This window comes from Giraffa tippelskirchi, chromosome 8, assembly GCF_054371585.1.
Source record: "Giraffa tippelskirchi isolate mGirTip1 chromosome 8, T2T-mGirTip1v1.2.pri, whole genome shotgun sequence".
Taxonomy (NCBI): domain Eukaryota; kingdom Metazoa; phylum Chordata; class Mammalia; order Artiodactyla; family Giraffidae; genus Giraffa; species Giraffa tippelskirchi.
The window spans coordinates 93,004,451-93,013,053 of NC_137282.1; the positions used below are offsets into that span (position 1 = coordinate 93,004,451).

Below are 8,603 nucleotides of genomic sequence, written 5' to 3' on the forward strand. Positions count from 1 at the left end.
TGCAAGGGTTCCTTGACCAACAGGGGACAGCAGCCAACAGATAAATATTCCCCTTTACTGTCTCCTGAGCCAAAACTCCCACTGCACATTCTAGATAAATTCTCAGCTGATTTTAAAGAGGATTGAGCCCCAGTTGCCCACAGCAGTAACCAACTTGATCACAACTGTTGGACTGTCTTTCCCCTCAGTTCCTGTTTTAACTTCTCAATGCCCCGTTCCTGTTCCCTGAGATCAACTGCCCAAATAAACTACTTGTCCTCAAGTCTATGCCTCAGTTTCTACTTTCAGGGGAAATCAAGTTAAGACAAACTGTTCTTCAGAGGCAAATTTAACATCTCTAGTACATGAAAGTACCCAAGATATATCTATCTTTATAATCTAAGTGAAAGGACAAAAGGAGCAGGATGACCTTCAAAGTGGGACAAGGACATGGGCAGATGAACAGCAGAGTTCCGAGTAAACAGATGACTATTAAGGTGCTAATGTGGGAAGTTAGGCCCAGTAGCCAAAGTAAAAGAATATCAAGTCTGCCACCCACTGGAACATAGAATGGCTCACATCCTTGACATTATATATACTGTGAGTCATTATTCATTCCGGATAACCAATTGCTTGTTAGTCCATTAACAGTAATTTTGTAAGTGGATTCAAATTTTTACTTTTTCAAGGCAATGAATATTTTATCTCAAATCCTTAAGATTTTCCCTCTTGACTTAGGATTAGTGAGTTATGAAAATATTTGTCTCTTTGTCAAAATGAACGTAAGTACTGATGAGTCTATAAAGTTGAGCAATATCTCAAAGTTCATAGCCAAGGGCTATGACTCTTAAATTGCTCCTAAGTGCTACTTGACCTCTGCAGTGATTATTCTTTCCCTGCATTGATGGGCAAAGAAGAATGAGTAATGCTCAGAGGTAAAAAGGTCACCATATAACTAAATTTTTACACAAAGCCCAAGGCTATACCTGGCAAAATGAAACATAGAACAGAAGCCCTCTCTGAAATGTACCATCGGGTCCTCAACACAATAATCTTAAGGGTTTAAACTGCATTAACAAAATAAAATTATTTCCTATGTTAACACAAAGTTATTCATCTTTGTTTTGTTTTGTTTTTACTTGTATAGTGACCAGGTTTGTCTAGACTAAGCTATCTAACCCTTGCTGAGAAATAAAAAGGCCAGCAGGTGCAAAGTCTGACCATTGAGGTTAAGGCCTGTCCATGCTCTAGGAGACACATAATTGTGGGAGGATAGGAATTCGCATGTATGGAGGAGCTCCGATTTGCCAATATCCTCTACGTATTGGGAGTAAGGTGAATGATAGCTCCCTAAAGATATCACATCCTAATCCCTGGAACCTGTATTACCTTCTAGGGAAAAGGAATCTCTGCCGATGGAACTAGATTAAGGATTCTGAGATGGGAAGATTATCCTATTAATCCAGGTGGGCCCTAAATGCAATCCTGTGCTGTGCTGTGCTTAGTCGCTCAGTTGTGTCTGACTCTTTGTGACCCCATAGACGATAGCCCGCCAGACTCCTCAGTCCATGGGGAGTCTCTAGGCAAGAATACTGGAGTCAGTTTCCATGCCCTCTTCCAGGGGATCTTCCCAACCCAGGGATCGAACCCATGTCTCCCACATTGCAGGTGGATTCTTTACCATCTAAGCCACCAGAGAAGCCCAAGAACACTGGAGTTGGTAGCCTATCCCTTCTCCAGGGGATCTTCATGACCCAGGAGTTGAACTGGGGTCTCCTGCATTGCAGATGGATTTTTTCACCAGCTGAGCTACCAGGGAAGCCCAAATGCAATCCTCAGTGTCTCCATAAGAGAGAGGCAGAGAAAGTTAAAACCAGAACTGAAGAAAAGCCAGTCCAAGAGTCGTGATCAAGTTGGCTGCTACTGTGGACAAATGGAGCTCAATCCTCTTTAGAACCAGCTGAGAATTCATGGAGAATGTGCCTTGGAATTTTGGGCTCAGTAGACAGTAAAGGGGAATGTTAAAGATGAGGAGAAAATGTGGCCCTGGGAGTAGAGAGTGGAGTGAGGTAGCCCCAAGCCAAGGAATACTGGCCTCCGCAGGAGCCAGAAGAGACAAAGGAATGGATTCCCTCCAGACCCTCCAGAGGGAGGGCCACTCTGCTGATACTCAGAGTGCAGCCCAATTGATAGTGATGTCAGACTGCTGGCCCCCCGAATTGTACGAGGTAAGTTTCTGTTGTTCTAAGCCACCAAACTTGTGGTTACTTTTGATAACAGCCATAGGACACAAATACACATATGCTATTGCATTTAATCCTCATGACTTTTTGAGGGAGCTATCATCCTTATTTTCTTGATGAGGAAACTTAGAGTCAGAATAAGTGTCTGAGGTCACCTGACACATAGAAAGTGAAAATTTTCGTCGCTCAGTCATGTCTGACTCTTTGCAACGTCATGGGCTGTAGCCCACCAGGCTCCTCTGTCCATGGAATTCTCCAGGCAAGAATACTAGAGTGGGTTGTCATTTGTTTCTCCAGGGGATCTTTCCAACCCAGGTATTGAACCCGGGTCTCCCAAATTACAGGCAGATTCTTTACCATCTGAGCCACCAGGGAAGCCCTCCTGACACATAAGTGGGTAGAAAGAGTCAAGTTCAGTTGAACTTCAAAAGCTGAAGCTCTTTCTCACATTGTGTATGCTAGCCACATAACTTAGACACCTTTTCCCATCTCCCTACTGTGTTCTGCTCCCTATACCAGATGTCCTCTCATACACGACTTCAAGGTCAGAGGTCACTTTCCTGACCCCGCCCTACCCCAACACCTGAGGCTTGAGGGTTCCATTTACATGCTCTTTTACTCTGGTCTCATTGATACTCTTGTCTTTTGGCTTGTCTTTCTCCTCGCTAGACTACAAGCTCTCCTATGGCAGAGTCTATGCCTTTATCTTTGATCTCAAGCTCTACCTAGTGTCTGGCAAGTGTCTGTGCTTAAGAATATTTGTAGAATGAATCAATTATGTCACATTAGTTCCTAAATAAACAAAAGAATAAATAAGCTTACATTAGTGACAGTGAGAGTCTTTGGAGTTTCATGTTCAAGTAAGGCGAGATGCAAGATGAAGAGTCATCACTTTTTCATTTCTTTATGCTGCCTCAGTTTCCTCATAAGTAAGTAGGTATAATCTACTTTATAGAGTTAGTGTGACTATTAAATGAGTTCATATGTAAAAGGCTTAGAACAACGACTGATACAGTATCAGAACTATGTATTCTCTATTTATAATTTTTCTCAACTTTTTTTTGTTAGTAAAGAGATAAGACTTTTTCTGGGAAAGTAATGAATAAATTATCTGAGAAGTTTTAGAGCTACAGCTAATTTTTATAATTTTGTGATCTGGCAGAAAACAGACTAATCTCAAGATGACAAATTTAACTCAAATAAATACTTTAGCACAATATTAGCAGTAAGATAAAACTGGAAAGGTTAGTGCCTTTATAGTGACTCACTTAAACTGGAAGGGAAAAATAGCATTTCAGAAATACTATTTTTATATCATTATGGAAAATCTCAAGTGAAATGCCTAGGAAAAGAAATTTACTAACTCTGAATCCTAATATTGTATTATTCTTTCAATACTTTGGTATTCCTGGATTAGCCTCTGCCAGGAACTCAGCCTACTGCTTTACTTTTCACTGATGAACAAATTGGACTAATTTGAAACAGGCAGAGAAGAAAGAATAAATCTTCTGTTGGAATGTGTGAGACCTGAAGTTGTTCTTAATTGATTCACAAGTTTTTATATAATAAGTAAAAAACAATGCCTTTCACATGACATACAGATGAAAGAATAAACACACTAAAAAGCTTTGAGGCTGGTTTTATCTTCATTTGTTGCTTGTCTCACAAAGTAAACATAAGGTTTCTTTTGAAAAGAACACATTTCAGGGCACAAACATGCATGGCTTAAAACATAAGATGTAGATACCATTGTCTAAACTTGAGTAACCAAAACCCTCATTGTAATTCATAGACATTAGTAACTTGGAAACAAAGGATACCGATATAGTTTTGTACCTTTGTTGCTATCCCCAAATTATCATCCTTGGTTGCAGGCCATCCTAAGATGCTGGTCGTAGTTGGTTGGTTAACAGTTGGTTCACTACAGTCCATTTCTTCCCTCAACAGGTTCACTATGCACCAAAACCCCAGGACCAGGGCCTTGCAGATGCCTCTGTATTTCATTCAAGGGAATTTTTTTTTGTTGGCTGAAATATATCATAACTGAAGATGCTGAGGCAGATGGTCACATTAGAAAGGACTGAAATACCTGGTCTAACTTATATCCCAAAACTGTGTCAGGCTCTGCCAAAGGGAAGACCCCAGGAACATTTACTGACCCTCTCCCATAATGAGCCATAACTGGTATGCAAGTCCATATATTGGAAGAAGAAGAAAAATGATCAGGATCTGAACAGGGCAGAAGATAAGCAGCAGCCTAACTGGAATGGTGGGGTAGATTTTAGAGACATTTTAGAGGAAGAATCAACAAGATGTGTAATCTGACTGGATGAGGCAAGTATGAAGGTTCAGCACAGAGTTCGAGATGACCCCAAGGCTCCCAGTTGAGAAAAATGGCCATGAACTAATAGAGGAAATGTGGGAAGCAGAAGACAAGGGGAAGGGAAACCCCATGGGAAAGGAAAACAACACTTGCTTCTGAAAATGTTGAATTTGAAGTGCCTGGAAGACAATAGCATGGCAGTCAGTGTCCAGCAAGTAGGTAAAAATTCAGAACTGATGGTAACGAGAGTAGCTGGGACTACAGCTTCAGATTTGTTTCCCATGGTAACATTTAGAGTGATGTTTTTCATAGTTCTGTACATTAAACACAGTATATCCTCACCATTTTCACATTTTACTCATGCTACAGGTCTGCAAGAGTAAGTAGAACAAGTTTGATTTCCATTTTACATGAAAGGAAATCAATATTCAGAGATATTAAATAATCTGCCCCAAGGCCATACTGGAAGATAATGCTAAGACCAGAGCGAGAATTTCACTTGCTGAAACTTAGGCTGATCTTTCCTAGACACTGAGCACTGGGAAACAGGAATTCTTCATTTATTGATTGCAAATATAGATTGGATCTATTGCAGAAAGGTGACACATAGAACCGTGCAAGCTGATAAACTTCCACTGTGCTGCTGCTCGGTCATGTCTGACTTTCTGTGACCTCAAGGACTGTATCCCACCAGGTTCCTCTGTCCATGGAATTCTGCAGGCAAGAATACTGGTGTCGATTGCCATTTCCAACTCCAGGGGATCTTTCTGAATCAGGGGTCAAAATCTGGGAACTATATTAAATGTGCAGCTAGAGGAAGAGGCTGCTGCTGCTGCTGCTGCTGCTGCTGCGTCGCTTCAGTCGCGTCCGACTCTGTGAGACCCCATAGACGGCAGCCCACCAGGCTCCCCCGTCCCTGGGATTCACCAGGCAAGAACACTGGAGTGGGTTGCCATTTCCTTCTCCAAGGCATGAAGGTGAAAAGTGAAAGTGAAGTGGCTCAGTCATGTCCAACTCTTAACGACCCCATGGACAGCAGCCTACCAGGCTCCTCAGTCCATGGGATTTTCCAGGCAAGAGTACTGGAGTGGGGTGCCATTGCCTTCTCTGAGAGGAAGAGGAGCTAGGGAAGAAAAAAAGAGAAAATAGAGAGAGAGGAGAAACAGGAAGAAGGAGGGTCACAGAAGGAAAAAGAAAAGAAAAAGAACGAAGACCAAGGGATAAAGGGCTGTCAACAGTATCAAAGGTTATTTCTTCCCCAATTCTTTCCACTTCCATGACCATCCCATCCAGCCTGGGCACAGATGAGGCCTTCTCACAGTGTGATGCACCAGAAGCCCTGCCCCCCACATGAAATACTTCTGCCCATGTGCAAAGAACAAATTGTGTTTCTCCAGTTCTTTGCGTGCAATCTCAAAGATTCAGCTTGAGGGTTACTTGAATGGATTTTACACTCCAGCTCCCAGTGTTAAAGCCATCAGTAAATTTCACAAGATTCCACATGTAATCTTCAGTCATAGATCTATATGTAGTAACATACTTTTAAATGTAGATCACATCAGAGAGGCCATGTCTGCACAACAGCAAACAGATGTTTTGGCAATGAGAGGCGTCTCCATATGTTTATGAGTGGCAGTATCTCATGGTGAGAATGAATTCCCATCCTTTCCTCATTTTTGTTTTTGGTTTTAAAGCGTTTGTTTCTGACATAGAGAGGGTAAGTTATTCAGACATAAACCTGGCTTTCAAAAAGTCAGGTTTCCTCTTAAAGTAGGCAAATAATATACGATGGAAAGCAGGGCAAGGCAAACTACTTAACACATTTAAGATGACAAATAATTATTGACTGTTTTCCATGTATACATCACTATGCTTGGGGATATAAATATATAAAGATAGAAGCCTCAAGAATCTTCCCTTTAACAGAGAAAACAGTGTCCACCAAACATTTGCAAACATTTGATCTGTTCTGCTGCATTTATCAGCCTCCGTGGGGTTGGGCAAGACAAGGTGGTCAGTACTGCCAAAGATCTGTGAGTGGAAGGGAGGTCGAAGCAGAGACGAGCTAGCTCATTACTTTCCCTGTTCCTTTTCCCCTTCCTTGACAACCAAGACGGGTGCCCTAGATGGTGCAGTTCCACAATGATAGAGCCTTTACCAGGTGGAATTCTGAGCAACTGTCCAGATGTCCATATGCTGGACAGATAGTGTGATACATAATTTTTCTCTTTTTTCCTAATTAAGCCCCTGAAATTTTGGAATATTTTGTTACTGAAGCATCAACCTGACATATCTTGACCAATACACGTGCCTTTCTGGAGCTCACATAATAGCAAGAGAAAATAGTCACACATCTCAAAAACTCCAGTTGGTTGATGACACACCTCATTTTTCTCAAACTTGTTACATATTAATTAACACCTGTTAATTATCTATAGCACATCCTTTCACTTTCAGAAGTATACTGGTTTGGATGATGAATTACATGTTACCCTATAGAGAGAAGGTATGATAAGTACTATAGGAGATATATATGGCATTGAGGAGATTTAAAATAACCCTTAGGGAGATAGTGGAGGAGGTAAGGTTTTGGGGTGAAGTGCATTTGAGTTCTGAGTTTGAGCAAAGATCCAAGGTACAAGTGAGTAGAACATTTTGAAGACTAGTAGGCAGATGACAATATACAGCCTTGATGTATTCTTTTCCCAATTTGGAACCAGTCCATTGTTCCATGTTCAGTTCTAAAGGTTGCTTATTGACTTGCATACAGATTTCTCAGGAGGCAGGTAAGGTGATCTGGTATTCCCATCTCTCGAAGAATTTTCCACAGTTTGTTGTGATCTATACCATCAAAGGCTTTGGCATAGCCAATAAAGCAGAAGTAGATGTTTTTTTGGAACTCTCTTGAATTTTCTATGATTCAGTGGATGTTGGCAACTTGATCTCTGGTTCCTCTGCTTTTTCTAAATCCAGCTTGAACATCTGGAAGTTTATGGTTTATGTACAGTTGAAGCCTAGCTTGGAGAATTTTGAGCATTACTTTGCTAGCTAGGGTGTAAGATGAGTACAATTGTGCACTAGTTTGAATATTCTTTGGCATTGCATGATTAGAATGAAAACTGACCTTTTCCAGTCTTGTGGCCACTGCTGAGTTTTCCAAATTTACTGGAATATTGAGAGCAGCACTTTAACAGCATCATCTTTTAGGATTTGAAATAGCTCAGGTGGAATTCCATCACCCCCACTAGCTTTGTTTGTAGTGATGCTTTCTAAGGCCCACTTGACTTCACATTCCAGGATGTCTGGTTCTATGTGAGTGATCACACCATTGGGGTTAGCTGGGTCATGAAGAGCTTTTTTGTATAGTTCTTCTGTGTATTCTTGCCACCTCTTCTTAATATCTTCTGCTTCTGTTAGGTCCATACCATTTCTGTTCTTTACTGTGCCCATGTTTGCATGAAATGTTCCCTTGGTATCTCTAATTTTCTTGAAGAGATCCCTTGTCTTTCCCATTCTATTGTTTTCCTCTATTTCTTTGCATTGATCATTGAGGAAGGCTTTCTTATCTCTCCTTGCTATTCTTTGGAACCCTGCATTCAGATGGGTATATCTTTCCTTTTCTCATTTGCCTTTAGCTTCTCTTATTTTCTCAGGAATTTGTGAGGGCTCCTCAGACAACCATTTTGCCTTTTCTGCATTTCTTTTTCTTGGGGATGGTTTTGATCACTGTCTCCTGTACAATGTCATGAACTTTAAATAAGTTAAAGCTTATTTAACTTAGATGCAGAGTACATCATGCAAAATGCCAGGCTGGATGAAGCACAAGCTGGAATCAAGATTGCTGGGAGAAATATCAATAACCTCAGATACGCAGATGACACCACCCTTATGGCAGAAAGAGAAGAAGAAGTAAAGAGTCTCTTGATGAAACTGAAAGAGGAGAGTGAAAATGTTGGCTTAAAACTCAGCATTAAAAAAATCTAAGATCATGTCATCCAGTCCCATCACTTAATGGCAAATAGTCAGAGAAACAATGGAAACAATGAGAGGTTATCTTT

At 40.9% G+C, this 8,603-nt stretch overlaps 1 long non-coding RNA gene across 1 annotated transcript; it reads left to right on the forward strand.

Annotated features, from left to right (window-relative positions):
* The first annotated feature begins 1,573 nt into the window (after window positions 1-1,573).
* Window positions 1,574-5,691, forward strand: LOC145518185 (uncharacterized). Its single transcript, XR_014062728.1, has 2 exons — window positions 1,574-2,207; window positions 4,170-5,691. It is a non-coding gene; the product is annotated as an uncharacterized LOC145518185 (long non-coding RNA).
* Window positions 5,692-8,603: the final 2,912 nt, after the last annotated feature.